The sequence below is a fragment of the Bos mutus genome, chromosome 18, assembly GCF_027580195.1.
Source record: "Bos mutus isolate GX-2022 chromosome 18, NWIPB_WYAK_1.1, whole genome shotgun sequence".
NCBI lineage: Eukaryota > Metazoa > Chordata > Mammalia > Artiodactyla > Bovidae > Bos > Bos mutus.
The window spans coordinates 18,058,147-18,070,209 of NC_091634.1; positions in this window are offsets into that span (position 1 = coordinate 18,058,147).

Below are 12,063 nucleotides of genomic sequence, written 5' to 3' on the forward strand. Positions count from 1 at the left end.
CAGTTTGTGCAATATTGTGATTGATAAGAAATATATATTTTGTCATTCAGATGATCAAATGGTGTCTGTGGTTCCTGGCTCACAGCTCCCCAAACCCTTGGAGTGTCCTAGGTGGTGAGAATTTAAAGGTATTGCTTATATTAATTAAGTGATTTTTGGAGAGCCCTAGAATGAAGGTTGGTTACTAGGAGAACCAATCTGGTGATTAGAGGGTTGGAACTTTTAGTCCCACCCTCTAACCCCCTCTGCTCTGCCTTCCTGCTAGCATTGAGGATTATATCTATATAAGAATTCAACAGAGAAATGGCAGAAAGACCCTCACTACTGTCAAGGGATTGCTGATGATTATGATAAAGAGGAACTAATAAAGGTGTTTAAGAAAGAAGTTTGCCTGCACTGGTACTGCAGTTGAACAGCCAGAATATGGAGGAGTAATTCAGCTACAGGGTGACCAGCACAAGAACACATGCCAGTTCTTCATAGAGATTGGCTAGCATGACCAGATGAAAGTCCATGGGTTTTAAATGTTTTGGGTTCACTGAAGCTTAAATGAGGATTTTTTTTTTTGTGCAATGAGTATAATTTCCTTTTTGTCCCTTGTCACAAGTTTAAAAACCTCACAGCTTGTATAATGTAACCATTTGGGGTCTGCTTTTAACTTGAACTAGTGTAACTCTTTCATGCAATAAACTGAAAAGAGCCCCCGCCCCCCCCAAAAAAAAAGAGAGAAAAGGAGAATGGCTGGAAAAAGAGGAAAGAAGCTGGAGGATGAGTCAGTAGCTAAAGATGATTGATCTAAGCAATCATACCTATGTAATGAAACTTTGGTAAAAATCCAAGAGGATGGAGTTCGGAGAGCTTCTAGGTTGGCTGACGTGTGGAGATTTGGAGAGAGAGGCACTCCTGGAGCGAGTATAAGTTCTGTGCTCCTTTCTCCCCATTTTGCCTGATGCTTCTCTTCCATCTGGCTCTTCCTGAGTTACATCTTTTTATAGTAAACTGGTAATCTAGTAAGTAAAATATTTCTTTGAGTTCTGTGAGCTGCTCTAGGACATTAATCCAACCTAAGGCAGGGGTCATTGGAACTCTAGTCTATAGCTGGTTGGTCAGAAACCAGGTGATAACTTGTGCTAGTGACTGGCATCTGAAGTAAGGCAAGGAGACAGAGTGCTGCTCGACTGAGCCCTTAACTTGTGGATCTGGTGCTGTCTCCAGGCAGAGAGCATCAGAATTGAGTTGATTTGTAGGCCATTTTGCTGGTATCCTGAGAATTGGTGCTGTGGGGGGATCTTTGCTCTACCCCACCACCTGTACTGTTGCCAGAAGGGGGAGCCCTTCCAGGGCCCAAAAGTGGGCTCCTGTCTAACACTTTTAAATGAATTATCCAAGGGGACACACATGCTGACAAAGCAAGAAAGGGTATTTTATTGGAAAGGGTACCCAGGTGAAGAGTAGTAGGATAAGGGAACCCAGGAGAACTGCTCTCCCATGTGGCTCGCAGTCTTGGGTTTTGTGGTGATGGGATTAGTTTCTGGGTTCTTTGGCCAATCATTCTTACTCAGAGTCCTTCCTGGTGGCACATGCATTGCTTAGCCAAGATGGAAGCCAGCGAGAAGGATTCTGGGAGGTGATCGAACATGTGGTGTCTTCTTTTGACCTTTCCTGAAATCTTCTGGTTGGTGGCGGCCTATTAGTTCTGTGTTCCTTACCAGGACCTCCTGCTGTAAACCAACTCATGCAAATGGTTACTATGGTGCCTGGCCAGGGTGGGCAGTTTCAGTCAGTGTGCTTCCCCTAACAGTACCACAATGAAAACTGGGATCCAGAGCCCTTTTAGTTTGATAACAGTGATATTTGTTTATTCTAAAGAGTTCAAATAATGCGTTAAAAAAAAAAAACCCATCCTAAATCCCACCACCTGGAAATAACATTAAATGGACGTAATAATGGCACACACACAGAACTGTCACACATTCTTTGCTGCAGCACACATTTCCGTGTGGTCTTCTAGCTTTTTTATAATGGCACAATCTTTTTTTTTTAAATTTTCAAAATATTTATATATTTGTTTGACTGCACCTGGTCTTAGTTGCAGCATGTGGGATCTTTAGTTGTGTCATATAGACTCTTAGCTGTGGCTCTAGATCCTGAACCAGAAATCGAACCTAGGACCCCTGTGTTGGAAGCATGGAGCCTTAGCCACTAGACCACCAGGGAAGTCCCCATCTTCTGGCTTTGAATGCTGCCATGGGGCATTCAGCATTCATCTGAATGCTGAGGCCATCTAGATCCTGCTACCTGGTACTGAAGAAATCCTTATGATGGAAGTTTGGTGGCTTTGATAGGAGATTGAGCTTTTTGTATCCAATTTCTTGTCATGTAGTGTAGACAAAATTTGTTGCTTGCCATTCCAGTAAACAGTGAGTGTTGCCTACTGTCAACTGCTGTAGCCACCCTGATGGTATGTCCTGAGGGGAATTCAGGATGGTGAAACCAGACATCTTCCCCAATGCAGAAAAGCACTAAAATCATTAACATGAGATGTCTGTTTTTTGTGTGTTTACCAGTAATCTTTTGATGTTCTTTTGATTTTTTCTTTTTTTTAGCAAAATCTCCTATACACACATACTTCTTTTACCTCTTTAGGACAGTTTCTTAGCACTGTCTGAGAAGCTGATTCCTGGGCTAGAGTCCTCAGTAATAGCCTCTGAGTAAAATATAATTCTCAACTTTCAGATTGACAGTGATATGACCTTTCAGTTTCCAGACTTCCCCCTCTCCCCAGTTCAGGGAATCAAGATTGCTGGGAGAAATATCAACAACCTCAGATATACAGATAATATCACCCTAATGGCAGAAAGTGAAGAGGAACTAAAGAGCCTCTTGATGAGGCTGGGAGAGGAGAGTGAAATAGATGGCTTAAAACTCAACATTCAAAAAACTAAGATCATGGCATCTGGTCCCATCACTTCATGGCAAGTAGAAGGGGGAAAAGTGGAAACAATGACAGATTTTCTCTTCTTGGGCTCCAAAATCACTGCAGATGGTGACTGGAGCCATGAAATTAAAAAATGCTTGCTCCTTGGAAGAAAAGCTATGACAAGCCTAGACAGCATGTTAAATAGCAGAGACATCACTTTGCTGACAAAGGTTCATATAGTCAAAACTATGGTTTTTCCAGTAGTCATGTATGGATTTGATAGTTGGACCATAAAGGAGCCTGAGCACTGAAGAATCGATGCTTTCAAATTGTGGAGCTGGAGAAGACTCTTGAGAGTCCTTTGGACAGCAAGATCAAACCAGTCAATCCTGAAGGAAATCCATCCTGAATATTCATTGGAAGGTCTGATGCTGAAGCTGAAGTGCCAATACTTTGGCCACCTGATGCAAAGAGCTGACTCATTGGAAAAGACCCTGATGCTGGGAAAGATTGAGGGCAGAGGAGAAGAGTGAGACAGAGGATGAGATGGTTGGTTGGTATCACCAACTCAGTGGACAAGAGCAAACTCCAGGAGATAGTGAAGGACAGGGAAGCCTGGCATGCTGCAGTCCACAGGGTCACAAAAAGTCGGACCCAACTTAGCAACTGAACAAAAATTCAGGGAAATTATCTTGTGTTTCATCTTTTAAAATTTCTGTTCTACTTGTTGGGTTTTTCATTATAGGCACACCAATCATTGTAATACAGAATCATCTTCACCTGACCTCCATAGCAATATTTCCCTCCAGTTGCTTAATTTTTTTGACTTTTGAATCTTTTTTCACTGCCATTTCTGTAACCCCCTTTTCCCTATCTGTCTTTAATTTAATCATCAGCTGTGGTAGAGTCTGTTTCTTGCCATTTCCAACATGCTGATTTGTTTTGTAATGTTTTGATCCTCAGTTTCATTAAGTCTGCAATCTTCCTTTTCATACCATTTTGTTATTTTCCATCTTGTCCTTGAGTTTTATTGAATTCATGTTCTCTTTGACTTGTTATCATGAAAAGTCACTGTAGGGAAGTGTTCCTCTGTTTTTTGAGTTAATTATCTTCAGGGTTAGTTTTGTGTGCTAAGTTCTTGGGAGGTGTTTGCATAGTGCATGCTTTTTCCCTTGAACCTGGTCATGCTTGGGTGGCTCTGCATGTATGTTAACCTCCCTGTCTGCTCAGTGAGGTGCTTCAGTGGGGTGACTTCTTGGCAGTCTTTCTATAATACCTGGGAAATTTATTTTCCTTCAGGAGCCACAGAGTGAGGACTGGATATTTTTCTGTGTTATCCACTTCTCTGTGCCCTGAAGTAGTGGCAGATGAGGGTGGTGTGGAATGTGAGTTGGAGGTATTGCTCAGTTAAACAAGGTCAGCTGCACAATTTCTGGGGCCCAGTGCAAAAGAAGATATGATGCATAGGTTGATGGAACAGAATAGATAACCCAGAAATAGACCTCACAGATATACCCAGCTTAATATTGACAAAGTGCAAAGGCAGTTCAATGGAGGAAGCATAGCTTTGTAACAAGCAGTGTTGGAACAATTGGACAGCCATAGACAAAAAAATTAATCTTGACCTATAACTCAAAATGTAAGATACAAGAACTATAAATCTTTTATGAAAAAAACCAAAGGGGAAAATCTTCATAATCTAGAACTATACAAAGTGTTCTTAGCCTTGATATCAAAAGCATGATCCACAGCAGGAAAAACTGATATACTGGATCTCATCAGAATTAAAAACATCTGCTCTTCTAAAGCCCAGGTGAATAGGATAAAAAAACAAGTTACAGACTGGGGAGAAAATATTTGCAAACTATGTATCCAACAAAGAACTAGTATTTATAATATATAAAGAACCTTCTAAACTGAACTTTAAGGAAGAAATCTCTATTATTTTTTGTAACTACATGTAAGTCTATAATTACCTCAAAATAAAAAAGTTAATTAAGAAAACCCCACATCTTCAGAATATCCTTTTTTCTGGCCCTCCAGACTAACATTCTTGTTGAACTCTAAGCTTTTCCTTTGGAACATTTGTCATGATTTTGTTATTAGTTGAGTGGTTGTTAGTTTAATGTCCATCTCACCTACTATGCTGCAAGTTTTCTCCTACTGTATCTTCAGTGCTGAAACAATGCCCAGTAAATATTTATTGAATGTGTTACATTGAAGAGCCAATATTGACTCTATGTTGGATCTGATTCTTTGACTTTTAACATTTGCTTTTCCTTGCTTTTGCTATTATAATTATACGTAATGGCCTGCCTCTGACCCTGCCTCTGCCTGAATGTTAAACCAAAATACCTTTGCTCAGGACCCTGTCCACCTGTGGATGCCTACAGGAAGGAAGAAATTAACACATCTCATCTGATCATTCCAGAAGATATTTGTAAGATTAATGGCCCTTTTTACTTTACTTCTTCACCTCCCCTCTCCCCTTCTATAAACAAACTGGACATCCAAACCCTGATAAGATGGTTATTTTGAGACATTAGTCTGCCATCTTTTCTGTCAGCTGGCTTTCTAAATAAAGTCATATTCCTTGCCTCAACATTTTGTCTCTTGGTTAATTGGTTGTTACATGGTGAGCAGAGTGAGCTTGGACTTGGTAACAAATGTATAAAAGTTAGTACCTTGAAGAATTATCGAAATGTTTGAAATTTATATTTGGTAAATACTTTAAATCCATGCCTCCTCCACTGTAAAAAAATTTAAGTTTATATTAGCCGTGCTGGGTCTTCATAACTGCATATGGTCTTTCTCTAGTTGCAGTGCATGGGCTTCTCATTGTGGTGGCTTCTCTTGTTGCAGAGCACAGGCTGGCTCTAGGGCGTGTGGGTTTCAGAAGTTGTGGCTCAGTAGTTGCGGTTCCTGGGCTCTGGAGCACAGGCACAGTAGTTGTATTGCACAGGCTTTGTTGTGTGGCATGTGGGATCTTCCTGGACTGGGGATGAAACCTGTGTCCCCTGCATTGGCAGGCAGATTCCTAACCACTGGACTACCAGTCCACTTTCTTTTTTTGAAAAAATGAGCACCTCATCCTCTTCCCAGGATGCCCCTCATCCTTTGATCCCCTTGGCTGAGCCTCGCATCATCATCAGCCTTTGTACAACATCTGCTGTTTCTCCAGACTCCAAGTTGGACAGCTGCCAGGAATATCTGCCCCCTTGGCCTCCTCAGGGCTGAGTTTACCCAGTAATTAGTCTCATTATTCTGTGTTGGAATTTTAGAAAGACAGCATGGTGGTGTTATTATTCAGTGAATAACAGCATTTAAATTGATCCAATGCTCAGTGAAAATGACATTTCTAGGTCTGTTTATAAACAACCTGTTCAAACATTTTGACTTATTACTAAAAGCAATTCAACTGCCTTCAAATTCTCAAACGACAAATTATTTTCAGAAAATATATGGAGGGGAATCCCTGTGATGGGTAAGACCTTGTAACATAATGATTTGACAGGAAAAGTTAGTTTTAGAATTCTGTGAATTTCAAGCAGTGTTTGCATGAGAAAGAAGGGATGGTTTGGGAGGTTACAGGTGGCCAGCATTCCTGTTTGCTGTTTTGAACCAATCTGGTTGTTGAAGAAATCAGTATGCCTCTCTTAGGCAGGCTGACTTTGCACAGCATTATTATTATTATTTAGTATTTATTTTATTTGACCATGTCAGGTCTTCTTAGTTGCGGCACATGGGATCTTCACTGTGGCAAGTGAAATCTTTAGTAGCGGCATCTGGGATCCAGTTCCTTGACCAGAGATCAAATACAGGTCCCCTGCATTGGGAGCATGGAGTCTTGGCCACTTGAACTCTAGGGAAGTCCCTTGCACAGCATTATTGAAGAATATATATATAATATATTTGTATATCTTGAGAATATAAAACACTATATTAAGACAAGACAACAGAAAAATCGCACTTTATGATTACAAAAATATTAATCAATGCAGGGGACCTAGAAAATAGTAAAAAAAACAAATCCCCCCAAATATTAACACCAAGAGAGAATCACTCTTTTAAATTTAAAATGTTGAACTAATTTTAGTCTTTGAGAAAAGTTGCAAATATAGTTGTGATAGGAAAATGGTCCCCCAAAGATATCCCTGCCATAATCTCAGATGCCTCTGACTATATTATGTTGGATGGCAAGGAGACTTTGCGGATGTAGTTAAGGTTGCAAATAAAATAGGGAGACTAGCCTGGAATATCCAGGTGGGTTCAATCTAATCACATGAGCCTTTAACAGAAGAAAATTTTTTCTGGCTGAGGTCAGAGAGATTCAAAGCATGAGGACTCAACACGCTTCTGCTAACTATAAGATTCAGAGGGCCAAGGGTAGGGACTAGAAAGAAGCCTATAGGAGATAAGGATGGCCCCCAGCTGACAACCAGCTAGGAAGTGCAACCTTCTTCCTGTAACTTGGAGGAATTGAATCCTGTCAGCAGCCTGAGTGAGTTTGCAAGAGGATCCGGTGTCCCATATGAGAAACCAGTCTCTATGGATACCTTGATTTTGAGCTGGTGAGACCCTCAGCAGAGAGTCTAACCATGAATGCCAGACTTCTGACCTATGGAACTGTGAAATAATAACTGAGTATTGTTTTAAGCAGCTAAATGTGTGATTATTTGTTATGTAGCAGTAGAAAATTAATACAACAGTACAAAGAGGTTCTGTATAGCTTTCCCTCAGCTTCCCCTAATGTTAATGTTTTCCTTGCCATTATACAGTGATCAAAACCAGGACATTACATCAATAAATGGATGGATAAGGAAGCTGTGGTACATATTAATATATGCAATAGAACACTACTCAGCCATAAAAAGGATGAAATAATGCCATTGGCAGCAAATGGATGCAACTAGAGATTATCATACTGAGTGAAGTAAGACAGAAAGAGGAAGCAATACTATGTGATCTCACTTATATGTGAAACCTAAAATAAAACAGGAATGAACAGAAACAGACTCACGGACATAGAGAATAGACTTGTGGTTACCAAGGGAGAGGGATGGTGGGGTAGTTTGGGGTTCAGTTCAGTTCAGTCGCTCAGTCGTGTCCCACTCTTTGCGACCCCATGAATCGCAGCACGCCAGGCCTCCCTGTCCATCACCAACTCCCAGAGTTCACTCAGACTCACGTCCATTGAGTCAGTGATGCCATTCAGCCATCTCATCCTCTGTCGTCCTCTTCTCCTCCTGCCCCCAATCCCTCCCAGCATCAGAGTCTTTTCCAATGAGTCAACTCTTCCCATGAGGTGGCCCAAGTACTGGAGTTTCAGCTTTAGCATCATTCCTTCCAAAGAAATCCCAGGGCTGATCTCCTTTAGGATGGACTGGTTGGATCTCCTTGCAGTCCAAGGGACTCTCAAGAGTCTTCTCCAACACCACAGTTCAAAAGCATCAATTCTTCGGCACTCAGCCTTCTTCACAGTCCAACTCTCACATCCATACATGACCACAGGAAAAACCATAGCCTTGACTAGACGGACCTTTGTTGGCAAAGTAATGTCTCTGCTTTTGAATATGCTATCTAGGTTGGTCATAACTTTCCTTCCAAGGAGTAAGCGTCTTTTAATTTCATGGCTGAAATCACCATCTGCAGTGATTTTGGAGCCCCCAAAAATAAAGTCTGACACTGTCTCCACTGTTTCCCCATCTATTTCCCATGAAGTGATGGGACCAGATGCCATGATCTTCATTTTCTGAATGTTGAGCTTTAAGCCAACTTTTTCACTCTCCTCTTTCACCTTCATCAAGAGGCTTTTGAGTTCCTCTTCACTTTCTGCCATAAGGGTGGTGTCATATGCATATCTGAGGTTATTGATATTTCTCCCAGCAATCTTGATTCCAGCTTGTGCTTCTTCCAGCTCAGCGTTTTTCATGATGTACTCTGCATATAAGGTAAATAAGCAGGGTGACAATATACAGCCTTGACATACTCCTTTTCCTATTTGGAACCAGTCTGTTGTTCTATGTTCAGTTCTAACTGTTGCTTCCTCAGCTGCATACACATTTCTCAAGAGGCAGGTCAGGTGGTCTGGCATTCCCATCTCTTTCAGAATTTTCAACAGTTTATTGTGCCGATGCAAACTATTATATATAGGATGGATAAACAACAAGGTCCTGCTGTACAGCACAGGGAACTGTGTTTATAGTGATAAAACATAGTGGAAAAGATATTTAAAAATATATATGTGTATAACTGAATTAAAAATATATATATCAGCAAACAAAAGCCTGGGTCCAGATGGCTTCACAGCTGAATTCTACCAAAAATTTAGAGAAGAGCTAACACCTATCCTACTCAAACTCCTCCAGAAAATTGCAGAGGAAGGTAAACTTCCAAACTCATTCTATGAGGCCACCATCACCCTAATACCAAAACCTGACAAAGATGCCACAAAAAAAGAAAACTACAGGCCAATATCACTGATGAACATAGATGCAAAAACCCTTAACAAAATTCTAGCAATCAGAATCCAACAACACATTAAAAAGATCATACACCATGACTAAGTGGGCTTTATCCCAGGGATGCAAGGATTCTTCAATATCCGCAAATCAATCAATGTAAAACACCACATTAACAAATTGAAAAATAAAAGCCATATGATTATCTCAATAGATGCAGAGAAAGCCTTTGACAAAATTCAACATCCATTTATGATAAAAACTCTCCAGAAAGCAGGAATAGAAGGAACATACCTCAACATAATAAAAGCTATATATGACAAACCCACAGCAAACATTGTCCTCAATGGTGAAAAATTGAAAGCATTTCCCCTAAAGTCAGGAATAAGACAAGGATGCCCACTTTCACCACTACTATTCAACATAGTTCTGGAAGTTTTGGCCACAGCAAACAGAGCAGAAAAAGAAATAAAAGGAATCCAAATTGGAAAAGAAGAAGTAAAACTCTCACTGTTTGCAGATGACATGATCCTCTACATAGAAAACCCCAAAGACTCCACCAGAAAATTACTAGAGCTAATCAATGAATACATTAAAGTTGCAGGATATAAAATCAACACAAGAAATCCTTTGCATTCCTATACACCAATAATGAGAAAATAGAGAAATTAAGGAAACAATTCCATTCATCATAGCAATGAAAAGAATAAAATACTTAGGAATATATCTACCTAAAGAAACTAAAGACCTATATATAGAAAACCATAAAACACTGGTGAAAGAAATCAAAGAGGACACTAATAGATGGAGAAATATACCATGTTCATGGATTGGAAGAATCAATATAGTGAAAATGAATATACTACCCAAAGCAATTTATAGATTCAATGCAATCCCTATCAAGCTACCAACGGTATTCTTCACAGAGCTAGAACAAATAATTTCACAATTTGTATGGAAATACAAAAAACCATGAATAGCCAAAGCATTCTTGAGAAAGAAGAATGGAACTGGAGGAATCAACCTGCCTGACTTCAGGCTCTACTACAAAGCCACAGTCATCAGGACAGTATGGTACTAGCACAAAGACAGAAATATAGATCAATGGAACAAAATAGAAAGCCCAGAGATAAACCCACGCACCTATGGACACCTTATCTTTGACAAAGGAGACAAGAATATACAATGGAGAAAAGACAATCTCTTTAACAAGTGGTGTTGGAAAAACTGATCAACCACTTGTAAAAGAATGAAACTAGAACACTTTCTAACACCATACACAAAAATAAGCTCAAAGTGGATTAAAGATCTAAATGTAAGACCAGAAACTATAGAACTTTTAGAGGAGAACATAGGCAAAACACTCTCCGACATAAATCACAGCAGGATCCTCTATGACCCACTTCCCAGAATATTGGAAATAAAAGCAAAAATAAACAAATGGGACCTAATTAAACTTAAAAGCTTCTGCACAACAAAGGAAACTATAAGCAAGGTGAAAAGACAGCCTTCAGAATGGGAGAAAATAATAGCAAATGAAGCAACTGACAAACAACTAATCTCAAAAATATACAAGCAACTCCTGCAGCTCAATTCCAGAAAAATAAATGACCCAATCAAAAAATGGGCCAAAGAACTAAATAGACATTTCTCCAAAGAAGACGTACAGATGGCTAACAAACACATGAAAAGATGCTCAACATCACTCATTATCAGAGAAATGCAAATCAAAACCATCATGAGGTACCATTTCACGCCAGTCAGAATGGCTGTGATCCAAAAGTCTACAAGCAATAAATTCTGGAAAGGGTGGAGAGAAAAGGGAACCCTCTTACACTGTTGGTGGGAATGCAAACTAGTACAGCCACTGTGGAGAACAGTGTGGAGATTCCTTAAAAAACTGGAAATAGAACTGCCATATGACCCAGCAATCTCACTGCTGGGCATACACACCGAGGAAACCAGAAGGGAAAGAGACACCTGTACCCCAATGTTCATCGCAGCACTGTTTATAATAGCCAGGACATGGAAGCAACCTAGATGTCCATCAGCAGATGAATGGATAAGAAAGCAGTGGTACATATACACAATGGAGTATTATTCAGCCATTAAAAAGAACACATTTGAATCAGTTCTAATGAGGTGGATGAAACTGGAGCCGATTATACAGAATGAAGTAAGCCAGAAAGAAAAACACCAATACAGTATACTAATGCATATATATGGAATTTAGAAAGATGGTAACAATAACCCTGTATGCGAGACAGCAAAAGAGACACTGATGTATAGAACAGTCTTTTGGACTCTGTGGGAGAGGGCGAGGGTGGGATGCTTTGGGAGAATGGCATTGAAACATGTATAATATCATATAAGAAATGAGTTGCCAGTCCAGGTTCGATGCATGATAAAGGATGCTTGGGGCTGGTGCACTGGGATGACCCAGAGGGATGGTATGGGGAGAGAGGTGGGAGGGGGGTTCAGGATGGGAAACACCTGTACACCCGTGGTGGATTCATGTTATGTATGGCAAAACCAATACAATATTGTAAAGTAATTAGCCTCCAGTTAACATAAATAAATTTATATTAAAAAGTAAAATTAAAGAAAGCAAAAAAGAGCTTCAGGGTAAAAAAAAAAAAAAAAAAAAAAAAAGAAGGTGATCCTTGGGGCCATACTTTGAGA